Source organism: Zonotrichia albicollis, chromosome 9, assembly GCF_047830755.1.
Source record: "Zonotrichia albicollis isolate bZonAlb1 chromosome 9, bZonAlb1.hap1, whole genome shotgun sequence".
NCBI lineage: Eukaryota > Metazoa > Chordata > Aves > Passeriformes > Passerellidae > Zonotrichia > Zonotrichia albicollis.
Window position 1 is genome coordinate 10,199,554 of NC_133827.1, and position 13,426 is coordinate 10,212,979.

General features: G+C 48.4%; 1 protein-coding gene across 1 annotated transcript in view; it reads left to right on the plus strand.

The window, feature by feature from the left end:
* Positions 1-13,426, plus strand: part of LOC141730023 (serine/threonine-protein kinase pim-1-like) — a 354,289-nt gene that overhangs the window by 95,790 nt on the left and 245,073 nt on the right. The gene's annotated exons all lie outside the window — the stretch shown is intronic.

A 13,426-nucleotide genomic window follows, 5' to 3' on the forward strand; every position in this document is an offset into this window, starting at 1 on the left:
ATCACCTTCCTTGCTTGGGTTAATTTACCACCTGCAGTTCAGCACCCTTTACCAGCCATTGCCTGGGGGTTCAGCCAACCAGCTTGGAAAATGACCTAAGGAAACTGATTTCTTGGTGTTCCTGGTTTTAGGCACCAGGAGAGCTGGCTCCTTCCTTTCTTGTTCTGCTCCTGAGATATGCCTGTTTTTGTGACCATGTTGTCCAGCCCTCAAAGGAAGTTTTTAGGAAGGAGGAGCAGGCTGGTTGGATTTTTGAGATGTTAATTTACATTATCAACTCCACACGTTTGAGAGACCATTCTGGACTGAATAATAGCTGTTGTTCAGTCACATTCTTTACTACGTTAGGTTCAAGTTTTGAGTTTGGGTAGAGTCTGAACTAGTATGGGGTGTATAAGGCCCCGCTGTGGTAAAAAGTGCAGTGTCCGCTTTGAATTCAAGTGAAAGTCTGACAGTAACTCGAGCTCAAAGGCAGGTCACTTCTACAGGCTGTATCAGGGTGAAATTACACCAACAGTCTGATTCACTTAGGTTATCACAGACTTCCTGGTGTTCATATACACCAGGGGAGGTTCAGACACTAATTACATCTGGTCTCTCATAAGCCATCCTATTGATGACTAAGCACTTTACTTTGATTTCTTCTCCTCAGACTCCTTGAAGTGTTCACAGCTCCTGTTCTTGCTATTCTTGCTCCTCACATACCTGATTCTCATGGATTACTACAGTAGATATGTTTAAATCTTTTACCTCAGAAGGTTTTCCCATGGATCCAGTATACTGATAAAATGCCAGGGACCAAGGCCATTCAGCATTGCTTTGGGTAGAGGTACTCTCTAGTTCTAAAACTTCAGTTATAATTCCATACAAAACAATTCTGTACACTAAAGTATGAGCTACTCCCGACCACAATATACTCATTTTGCCCGAGTAAGTTTTAGTCTCAGTTCATTGTCTCTTGGTGTCACTCCTGAAGGGGCTTCTGGGCCTTCTTCACCCGAGAGTGATGGATCCAGCATTCTGCTCCTTGATTTTGATTGCAGTGAAGGTGGTGAGAGGTACTTGCAGTGGTCTCTCCCACTGTGGTTCCGAAGTCTTCTCTGTAAGAGACTTAACATATACATCATCTCCAGGCTATCTAACTCCCTGCTCCGAGTTCCAGCCACAAGTTTCTCAATTTCTCTGAGCCGTTTGCTTAATGCCACCATGTAAGTGGACATTCTGGACATTCCCCTTGTATTCTATGGTCTTCTATAAGGCATTCCAAAAGGATTCAGCATTCCTTTAGCTCGAAAGGTTTAGTTTGAATTTGCAATAGTGCTAGTGGAAGAGCTTCTTGCCCCAGTCTTATGATTTGCTGCTTAATCAAATGATTCATTCTCTCCCCCTGGCCGCTTGATTGGGGGCGGTATGGGGTGTGAAGTCCTTAATCTATGCCCAGATGGCTACTGATCTGTTGCACTATTTTGGAAATGAAAGGTGATTCTTTATCTGAGGATATTGTGGCTGGAACTCTGAAGCGTGGTATTATCTCTTGTAAAAATGATCTGGTCACCTCTTGAGCTTTGACAGTTCTGGTGGGGAATGTTTCTGGCCACCCTGAAAATGTATCTATTAATACCAGTAAATACTGATACCCCCCTTTCCTTGGGAGTTCTTAAAAGTTGATTTGCCACTGCTGTACAGGCCCATGGCCTCTCCCAGTCTGATCGAGTTTTGGCCCAGGGGGTATTTTGAGGTTAGTCTGGAAGCGAGGATCACATTATCGGCTCACCTGAGTGATAGTGGTATATAAATTCCTGACAACAATACAACAATTCTTTCAATCAGATGTGTGTTCTAGAAAGCCTGTGGGAATTACTACTTCAAAGTCAACACTTCATTCCAATGCAGTCTGTATCACTCGCAGCCTTGGTCATTTCGAGAAAGGAGCCACACTCTATAAAAGGCTTTAACTAGTTAGGCCCTAGTGTGTTTTCTAGTGCCCTTCCTTCACTAGTAACCACGAAAATGGGAAGGGATTACTAGCTCTCTTTCAATGGTAGCCCACCCCTGGCAGCTGTACGTCTCTTTTGATTAGTATTATTGTATTATGGCTTACCTTCGAGGAAAATCTGTACCTCACCCTTTGCTGCTTTCTTTGCCTCTCCATCTGCCAGCTCATTTCTTTCCTCCAATTTTAAGCTCACTCTCTGGTGTGCCTTAATATGCTTTTTCAGGTAGCTGAACTACTTCCAGCAGCTGGATTGTCTCTTCTTTCCCTGTGAGGTCAGCAGTCCCCTCTCCTTCCAGATGGCTCCATGTGCATGCACAACTCTGAATGCCTTTTGCTGTTTCTAAGGCATGGGTCCATGCATTTATCTCAGCATCCTGTGCAGAGGTACCTGTTGGTAAGGGTCCCGACTCTATTACCTCTCTGCAGGTAGTCACTGTGAACTTTGCAATGTCTCTTTCTTGTCAGTGAACCAGGTCTCTGCATCGTCCGGAGGAGTGTCCTTTAAGTCTGGGTGGCTGGAGTAGGTAGCTTCAGTGGTCTCTAGGTAATCATGGTGTACTGCTTCTCCTTGATTCCACTGAGAAAAGAAGCTGGGTTGACAATATTAGTCACCACTATCTCGACATCATCTTGCTCTACCATGATGGCCTGGTATTTCAGAAACCTCTCTGTGAAAGCCAGTGGCCACCCTTTATTTCCAGTACTGCGGACACTGTGTGGGACACTAGTACAGTCATTTTTGTCCCAGGGTAAACTTGTGTGCCTCTTGAATGTTCAGCACAACTGCTGCTACAGCTCTGAGGCAACCTGGCCATCCTTCAGCTGTTGCATCTAGTTGCTTAGAGAAGTAAGCAACTGCCCTCCGGTATGGACCCAAGTCCTGAGCCAATATTCCCAGGGCAATTCCTTGCGTGGAAAAATAGAAAGAATGCTTTACTTACATCTGGAAGTTTCAAAGCTGGAGCCGACATGAGGGGACTCTCCAGCTGGTGAAAGGCCTGTGTGGCGTCTCTTGTCCACTGGAGATCACAGTTCCCATTGGCAATAAGAGCATAGAGGGGTCTGGCGAACAGTCCATAATTATAAACCCACAGCTGGCACCACCCTGCCATGCCTAAGGAGTTTGGAGTTCTTTCGTTGTCTGGGGTTCAGGGTTTGGCATAGGGCTTCCCTGCCTTAAAGTCTACTGCTCAGCACTCACTTCTTACTCCAGGTAGATTACCTTCTGTTTCACTACCTGTCCCTTTTTCTTTGAGACTCTGCGTCCTTGGAGTCCTAGGAAATTCAAAAGGCTTACCGTCCAGGCTTCTCTCGCTTCCCTCGTCTGAATGGCTACTAGAAGATCATCTATGTACTGCAACAGCCTCCTTTCCTCTTGTGGAGCTTCCCAGGACTCTGGGTCTTTGCAAGCTGTTCTCCAATTGGAGTGGGGAATTTTGAAGCCTTCAGGCACATGGGCTATGTGAGCTTGTGTTTGAATGCAAAAATTTTCTGGCTGGCTTCGTGGATAGGGAGGCAAAAGAAGGCATCTCTTAGGCCTAAAACAGTGAACCAGGTTAGCTCAGGTGTTAAACAAGTTAGTAAGGTCTATGGATTTGCTACCACAGGGTACAAATTCTGTGTTATCTTATTGACAGCCCTTAATCCAGTACTATCAGTTATTGGACTGATTCCTTCCTTACCTTCCCTTTGAGGGTACTACTCAGTTCTCACTGGTTGTGTTCTTTCATTAAGCTTGATGTGGGAGCATCCCATGGGGGAGCATCTTTCACTCTCCCTGGTGCAGCAGAGGCCCATACCCTTGAAAACACTTATTTACTTATTCTAATATCTCCTTACTAATGTCTTTCTTAATTTCAGTGTCTGTTAATATTAAGCCTAACATCTTTATATTATTTGCCTCCAGGGTAACCTTTCTCATTTGAGAATGTTTAGCAAATTGAGCGAATTGTACAAAAGCTTTTAGGTGCACATAGTACACATGTTACTTTAAAGGTTTGCAAAAGTATGCCTTCTCAGACTGGCCAGTTGTTCATTCCCCACACTACAACATAAACATTCTCCACAGGTACTAAAGCTTTATTTAAAACTGAATATATGACCCTTGTGCCGACAAAATTCTTCCCTTTTGGGAAGGTCATCTTTACCCTTCCTCCCTTACCTTGGGAGGAGCCTTTAGCAAATCACATGTACTCATTTTGTGAACTGTGATTGCTTTGCATTTCAGCATGATAATCCTTGCCTGATTTCATATGTTGCTATCTTATGCTGCATGCTGAACAACATGTTTGATTTGCTTTCTCTTTGCCTTGTTTTCCTTTTCAAGGGCCAAGACCAGAGGGCGGTCTGATCTCACAGTCTCTTTGTCATTCTGGGTGATTTCTTAAAACAAAAAGACATTTCAGCATACAAAAACTCTATCCCATTTATCTTCCTATTATAAAACAGTACTAACAGCAATGAAGTATTATAAATCTTTTTATTTTCTGAGCTGCTCTTACTGGCAACCTCCTCCCAGTGAGCCCCTCCCAAAAGGGGCTAATTTAGGAACCTGTTTGCTCTGATCAGTTCTCATTATTTATTTCTCCTTGCCCTATCTCGCTTCCACTCAAACCTTTTTGCAGACCTTCACAGTAGTTTCTCAGTTTTCCTCCTATACACACAGCTCCAGGTGGCAGGTATCAGATGTGATTCCCACACACAAGCTCTAAGACCTTAGGTTCTGAATTCGCTTGACCAGAAACGTCTAATTTACATTCGGGGCATGTGCCTGACACTTATTAGAACAGCAAAACAGCAATACCAGTGTTTCTCATAAACACCGCACTGCAATAATACCTGCACATCCAGCTTTCGCCCACAGGCCATTCCTGTGTTCCCTGGGGAGACGGGGCAGCCAGAGCTGTCCCTGTGCCCAGGGCACAGCCACTGTCACCTCACACAGCATGCTAGCCTCTTGATGCACCAAAGGCTCCCCGAAATTGCCCACAAAGGCAGGCTATTCTGTTTGTTACAGAGAACTTTAAATCTTTTCAGCGGATTGTTTCCAGTAAAGACTTACTGCAGTACCAACTGAAGTCTCATAAATCTCATAAGTCTCATTAACTAATTCATCTCATTCATCTCTTCTATATAAACTCTGTTTTACAAAATATCAGTCTTTTCTAGTTCTCTTCTTGCACAATCTAATTAAGCACTGTGTCTACTTACACTTGTTTTACTGCTTTGCAAAAAGTCTGTGCTAGTCACAGCTGAAACTCTGATATGCCCGCAGACACAGACACATGCACCCCCCCCCCCCCGTTTATCTCAAATTCACTAGAGCCAAGGCTTGAATTGCTGTGAGGGGGAGAATTCTTGGAATTCCTTTAACTCGCTTTATCGTGGTTAAGCATAAATAACCATACTATAGTTCTCCTATGTAAAATGCTACTCTTGTTGCAACAAAATCTTAAAATCTCCACAAACACCACTATACAGTCTGAGAATCAAATTACCACAATGCAGCGGAAGAAAATCACCACACAAAATCACTGGGAAAGGGCATATTTCTCAAAGTGCTCACTTTTCTCAACACAACACAGCACACCATAATTCGGCATTTACTCAAATCAATTTTTCCTGGACACAATCAAAATAACAGCACACAGTCTAGAGATCAAGTCCAAACATCCAAGGCAAAGGAACTCTCTGAGCTCATACTCACGGTTAAAATGTACCAAATCTACACAAATCACTACATTCAAACACGATAAATACCGTCACTGACATTCCTCCACTCGCTTCTCCGCAGGGCACTTCTCTCCCTGCCCCCGCAGCCTGCTGCAGCCGGCACCTCTGGCCTCACTTGGCTGCTTCAAACACGGGGAGTACTGATCCATCCCTGCACTGTAGGGCACTGTAGATTTACTCTCTTTTATACACCATACACTTATCACCTGCACGATCACAAACACAGTGCACTGGCCACACACATTAACCATACAGCAACACAGTGTCCGGACACCACTCACACACGCACAAACAGAAGAAACATACGCGAATTCAGCTCTGCCCTATCAGAATCTGAATTCTAATACACGCATACACGGGTTCACCCGGCTTACCCCCAGAGCCGCTGGCAGTCCTGCTCTATCAGGACGACGAGACGACGAACCCCGTCTCTAATACAACCGCTCTATCAGCTGCAGCTAGCTTACCCCGGAGCCGCTGGCAGTCCTGCTCTATCAGGACGATGGAACGAACCCCGTCTCTAATACAGCCGCTCTATCGGCTGATCCCAGATGTCTCTGGGTCGTTAATTCCCTTGTTCTTTCCTTGTTCTTCCCCCCCCTGGGGCCCCATACATACCGTATTCTCCTCCGCAGGCCAGCGGGTCGTTGTCTGTCCTCGCAGGTGGCAAGTTGAGACAAGCAGAGCCCCACCAGGAAAAAATCCTGGGGCGCGCCTTGGAGGTCCGTCTATCCCCCCTGCCCCCGCGGGGACAGAGAACTCCTGCCTTGGCTCGCCAAAATGTTTTGCGCAGAAAAGAAGAAACCTCACAACTTGTAAAAGTTGTAAAGCCCGGTATGCTTTATTACGACGCGCGCTGGACGCAAGACTCCCCAAAAGGGCATGCGTGCCCCTGGAGACTCCGAGTCCCCTTTTTATCCCCCCTTCCAAATGCATATGCATACAGTTTCAAATTAAGTTCATACATATTCATTCCACATGACATTTAGCACTAATTCTTCTTTATCGAAGGAATTCCTAAGTCGGGGGCAGATTGACCTCGTGGTTTTTCTGTTTTTCTTTCTCTGTCTCCTTGCTGTCTCTGGAACGCGGCCTCTCCTTCAGCTTTAGCTCCACAGACCCTTCACCTCTCCTAGACACTTTACCTAGTTCAGGATGGATATTCTGTCTCAAAGGGTTGAGCCTGGAGGAGTGGGGGGATCAGCCCAGGCTCCGTCGTTGTTCAGGATCCCCGAGTGCAGCAAATGGGAGAGTTGCCAGCTGGGAGAGGCCCCACTCAGAGGGAGTCGCTGGCCCAGGAGAGCTCCAAGGCTCCTTTTGAAGCGCTGTTTGTAGGGCCCCAAGAGAGGGTCTTCAGTCCCAGCAATGGTTTATCCTGGCCGCAATTGGCACCAACAGCTTTCTTTGGCAGTGTGAGAACAGGGATGCTGTGCCACTGAGGGAACAAAAACAGTTCCCAGGACTGCTCCTACAGAAAGCAGGAGCTGGTTGGGCAGCAGCAGTGGCTGGAGCAGACAGTGTTTGTGATGAGCTGCAGAGGAGCTGAGCCCAGGGGCTGTTGGCCAAGGCCGAGGCCCAAGGAGCATTTCTCAGCTGGCAGGGTGGCCTGAGAAGGGGAGAGGGTGAGACAGAGTAAAAATCCCCCAGAGTAGAAATCCACTTGGATTTAAGTGAGATGTACATTTTTGAGTTAAGTCTGTGGTTAGAAACCATAGCAATTTAGCCTGGCTGCAGAACCTAGGCTTAGTTAAGTTGCTCAGTCAAAGACAGAGATAAGAGAGAAGAGACAGAGGATGATAGAGAGAGACCAAGACTGCTGTGAGAGGAAGTCAACATGACCTAGAAATTCTTCCTGATAAAGAAGAACTAGTGGCAAATGTCATGCAAAATTTGTAAAAATGAATATGTATGAATCTAATGTGAAATTGTATGCATGTGTATCTGAAAGGGAGATAAAAAGGGACCTGAAGTTCCCAGAGGGCCGCATGCCTTTTTGAGGAGAGTGATCTCCGCATGCGTCCAGCGCTGTAATAAAACATAGCAGCTTTACAACTTTCACAAAGTTGTAGAGTTTTTGGCTATATCTCTGCAAAACAGGGGGAATGCAGCAGCACAGGGCCATGGAACCAAGGGACCATTGTGATACTGTGGGGTCCTGTGAGACCAAGGGACCATAGTGACACTCTGGGGCCTCATGGAATCATGGAGAACACTGTGACATTGCTGGGCCTCATGGAACCAAGGGGACAATACTGACACTGTATTGTCCCCTTGGCTGCATGGAATGTAGGGATCATTGTGACACTGTGAGGCCCCATCAAACCAAGGGACCATTGTGACACCGCAGGGTGTCATAGAACCGTGGAGACCATTGTGACACTTTGAGGTATCATGGAACCAATGGGCCATTGTGACACTGTGGGGCACCATGGCACCAAGGAGATCATTGTGACATGAGGGGAGTCATGAAATCATGGAGTCCATTGTGACACTTTGAGGCCCCATGGAATCAGTGAGACCATTGTGATCCTGGGGGTCCCCACAGAACCAAGAGGACCATTGTGATACTGTGAGGCCTGGTTAAACCAAGAGGCCTTTGTGACACTGCAGGGCTGCATGGAGTCAAAGGTCCATTGTGACATTGCAGGGCGTCCTGTCATCAGTGATCTATTGTGACACTGGGGAGCCTATGGAGACCGTTGTGACACTGCAGGGCTGCATGGAACCAAAGCTCCAGGGGGACACAGCGGGGGCATCCTGTCATCAATGGTCCATTGAGACACTATGGAGCCAAAGGAGACCATTGTGACACCACAAAGCCCAACGGTCCAAAGGTCCATTGTGACATTGCAGGGCTCATTGAACAGAGGAGTCCTGTGACATTGTGGGGCCTGGGGAACCACGGAGACCATTGTGATACTGCAAGGCCTCATGGAATCATTGGGACCATTGTGACACTGAAGGGCCATTGCAACACTGTAGAACCCAATCGAAACAAGGATCCATTATGACACTGCTGGACCCCAGGGAATCAAGGCACTATTATGACACTGCAGGGTCATAAACACTATTGTGACACTATGGGGCACCATAAAACCAAAAGAACATGGAACAGGTCTGGCTGGTTTGGCCTCCCAGGGACCAGCTCACTGGTCCAGCTGACCTTGGCATGTTGAGGGTCACTTCTCATCTGCTGCTGCAACACTCTCTTTCTTCTTCAGACACCCATGGCCAGAATTGGGATTTCTCCTCTAAATTTCCTTATATCTGTCCTGTGAAAAATGCATGTATTATATGATTGGCTTTTCGCAAATATTAAAATGAATGTTATATGTGTTGTGTTAGAAAGAAATGCTGTATTAATTCCCTTAAGTACTGTGTTAAATATAGTTTTAGGTTGTAAAATTTGTTAAAATAAGAACTATGTTAGTGGTGTTTTTAAAGAAAGGAATGAGGCACTCACACCAGATAGCAGCCACAGGACAAATAAATCTCTCAGGGAAATGAATTTATTGCCTTCTTATCAGAAGGAACTAACTTCTTCCCACCTTGGAGGCGCTGATAGGATTAGAAGTAAGAAGTTGACAATGACCAGACAAAATCCTGTGTTTGAATGGAATTTATGCATCATGTATGAAGTATATGAATATGCAATGGGCTATTGTTCAGGGTTAATCCTTTGTTAGCAGGGGTTCTTTTTCGGGCTCGTGATGCCCAGAAAAGGTACCCAGATGTCCGTAACTCTTTGCTTTAATTGTCTCATACTGTCCTAATTCCATTTGTCCAAATTGTTATTACTCTAATTGTGTTACTAATCTTTTTAACCATTTCATTACTATTAAACTTTTAAAAATTTTAAAAACAAGTGATTGGCATTTTTCGCATGTCCCCAAAACACTGAGGAAGGTTCCATGCTCTCCTTCCTATGGAAAATACCTGTGCTGCTTCTTCGGGTGCCCATGGCTGAGATTGGGCTTCCACCTCCAAAATTCCTTATATCCAAGGATAGGTCTCAGACAAGATCTGGCATAACTAACAAGTCTGGCTGGCCTTGGCCTAGTGAGGCTCTCCAGACTCTGGGCCTCTATGGAAAAGAGTTGTCCTTCTATGCCGGGTGCCCATGGCCAGAATTGGGGTTCCACCTCCAATATTCACAATTGTGACAGACTGGAGGAGATTGTTGGCTCAAAACCTTTCATGTTGGGGGGAGGAAGGGGCAAGTCCAGCCTTGCCCTGCCCAGGAACCCCAATCCCCCCAGAGCCTCTATCCCAGCCCAGCAGTATCTGCCAGTCCCTGGCACAGCACAGGCAATGCTCCACAGCCACATCTGCAGCCCGCAGCCCAGATCCTGAGGGACCAAATGAGCCGAAGTCCCACCTGGGGGAAGGGCCCAGCAAGACCAAGGGTTTTTTCAGGCTGACCACAAAGCAAGCACAAATCTTGGCCCTACCTACTCTTGGAATTTCCATCTGAACACAGGTGGAATCCAGGAGTTGGTAGCTGTCTGTGTGCCTCTCAAAATAATTTTCTTCTTTCTCCCTTTCTGTGTCTTTTTCTAATTCCCTCCTCTTGCAAATTTTGATTAACTTAAAATTGAACAGGCATAGAGCTTGTGAAGTTAAATGGACCAAGGTAATGCTTTGAGAAGTGTTCTTGAATAATTGAATGTTGTATTAAACATTTTGCCAAGTTTCTCTTTTTTTCTAAAGTTGCCAGTAAAGGCTGTTTGGTTGTTTAATCTCTTGAAGATCTCTTCTCTGTATTGCTCCAGTACATACAACTCAGAGCACACAAACAATTGTAATTCTTTTTAAATATCTTCTTGAGAGAGTCATCTGGAGGATGGGGCTCAGGGCTTGTCTGTCCTTCTTGGCCCAGCCCAGGCAGGGCTTTCCCAGCCACATTCCACACTCCATTGCCCAGCTGGAGCCACTGGTGCCTCTGAGTTGTGCTGCCCCAGCCCCAGGGACGCTCTCCTTGTCTGCCCATTCCCCCACGGTCTCTGGGCAGGGATGGCCTCAGTGGGGGCTGCTGACATCCTCAGTACCTTGGAGGCTGCTGCTGAATTTTCCTGCTCCAGAGGCTTGTTCAGTCTTCAGCTCTTCAGTGCAGGAATTCAGTGTCCCAGGGCTCATTAACATTCAGAACACCTTAACAAGCCAAGCCTCTGGGAATCATTTGAATTAAGTTTCCAAATCTTTTGTGGATGATACAACAGATTTCTGTAGTGTATTCAAACTGGAAATATTCTATTTAAAAAGACAGTGCAAGGGGCCATTGTGACACTGTGGACCCAAGGAGACCCTTGGGAGACGCTGGGGACAATGGAATCAAGGGGCCATTGCCCCATTGCAAGGACTCTGGGAACTGAGGTAACAATTGTGACACTGTGGTGCCCCAATGAAGCAAGGGTCCCTGGTGATACTGCAGGATCTTGTGCCACCAGGGCTCCATTGTGACATGGAAGCACCGAGGAATTCATTGTGGCACTCTGAGGCCTCATGGACCCAAGAGGCCACTGTGGGGCCTTGTGGAACCATGCAGAGCATTGTGACAGAGCAGGACCTGGTGTCATGATGGGGCCACTGTGACACTGCAGGGTCCCGTGGAACCAAGGGGCCAGTGCTGCTCCTCAGGGACTCCTGGAATGAAGGAAACATGTTGGACACCGTGGTGGCTCGTGGGACCAAGACACCATTGTGACAATGTGGAACCAAGAAGAGCCTTCCTGCACTCGCAGAACTCATGAAACCAAGGATCCATTGGAACACTGCAAGGCCTTGGGGGACAAAGGGCCATTGTTACACTGCATGGACAAGGATCCAAGGGGCTCTGTGACACCAAGGGGTCCCATGGAACCAAAGGGACATTGAGACACTGGGAGGCCTCATGGAATCACAGAGACCATTGGGACACTCTGGGGCCTCATGGAACTCTGGTGACACAAAGTTGAGTATGAGTGTTGATCTGCTGGAGGGTAGGAGGGCTCTGCACAGGGCCCTGGACATGCTGGATCCAGGGCCCAAATTCAACAAGGTGAGGTTGAACAAGTCCAAGTGCCGGGTCCTGCACTTTGGCCGCAACAAGCCCTGCAGCTCTACAGGCTGGGGACAGAGGGACTGGACAGCAGCCAGGCAGAAAGGGACCTGCAGGGACTGATGGACAGCAGGTTGGACATGAGCCAGCAGTGTGCCCAGCTGGCCAAGAAGGCCAGGGGCTCCTTGCCTGGATCAGGAATGGTGTGGCCAGCAGGAGCAGGGCAGGGATTCTTCGCCTGTGCTCAGCACTGCTTGGGCAGCACCTCGAGTGCTGTTTGCAGATCTGGGCCCCCCCAATTTAGGAAGGACATGGAGGGGCTGGGGTGTCTCCAGAGAAGAGCAACAAGGCTGGGGAGGGGTCTGGAACACACGTCCTGTGAGGAGTGGCTGAGGGAGCTGGGGTTACTTATCCTGGAGAATGGGAGGCTCAGGGGAGACAAAGCAGTGTCAGGGCACAGGTTGGACTTGATGATCTCCAAGGTATTTTCCAGCATTGCTGATTCTGGGAATCTCTTAAAGCACCCTTGGAGCAGTTGCAGGAGGAGCCCTGGGCCTCCTCTTCAGCAGCTCCAGCAGCCCAGGTCCCTCAGCTTCTCCTGCCAGCCCCAAAGCCCATCCTGTCAGTCCTGAAGAGCCTCTGCAGCTCCTCCTCACTGCCCAGAACAGGGAGCCCCAGAGGCAGACAGAGCAGCCCAGATGTGCCCCTCTGGCCTGGGATGCCTCTGGCAAGGGCGCAGCACCAGGCACTGCAGGAGCCTGCAGACAATTCCTGCAGCACTTGTAGGATGATGCTGCTCCCCAAGGGACATTCCCATGGGGCAAAGTCAGGAACTGCAATAGGAAGTGGGGCCAGAGAGGAAAGGGCAAACAGGGATGGGCTGTTTGCAGGGGAGGGAACAGGGGTGGGAAATAGGAGGAAATTTGTGCCAGGGAAGAGTAAAGAAAGCAAAGGTGAAGCAGAGGAAATGGTCTGGGAACTTTTGAGGCGGCTGCCAGGCAGCCCTGGCTCTGAGCAACAGCATCTGCAGTGGGACAGGAAACTCCCAGCTGCTGAGAACAAACTTTCTGGCTGACTGCAGAGGCCAGGACAAAGCTGAGTGGTTTCCCTGGTGTCCCCCAGCCATTGCTGGCCCCAGGGGCTGATGGTATTTGTGCTCCCTCAGGTTCATGTCCCCACACCAACAGCATGGGGGTGCTCCCCCTGCTGTGGGCAATGCAAACAGGGGCTGCTGAGCCAGTGCTGCCGTGTCTGTGCCTGCAAGGATGGGGCACCTGTGTGAGCTGGGGGAGAGGCCAGGGCTGCAGAGGGGGGATGTTGTTGGCAGCTCCATGAGGACGCTCTGGGACGCTGCCCTGGGCTGTGCAGCGCACTGGGGATGGATCAGCCCCTGCTCTGCTGCTCCTTCCCGTCTGCCCCAGGCCCCTTGCAGAGCCCCAGCCATGCTATTTGCCACCAGCCTGCCCACAGCCAGCCTGGGGCTGCTCACGGGGCTTTTCTGTGCTAAGCCTTGGCCTGGGCGTGTTCTTGAGAGAGCCTGGGCAAGGAGCCTGGAGCCCCCAGGGCCTGGGCTGAGGCATCAGCGCTGCCCCAGCAGTGCCCATGGCCTGTCCCTGCTGCAGCCCCGGCACTGCCACCCCCAGGGCTGTGCCCGGCCCCGA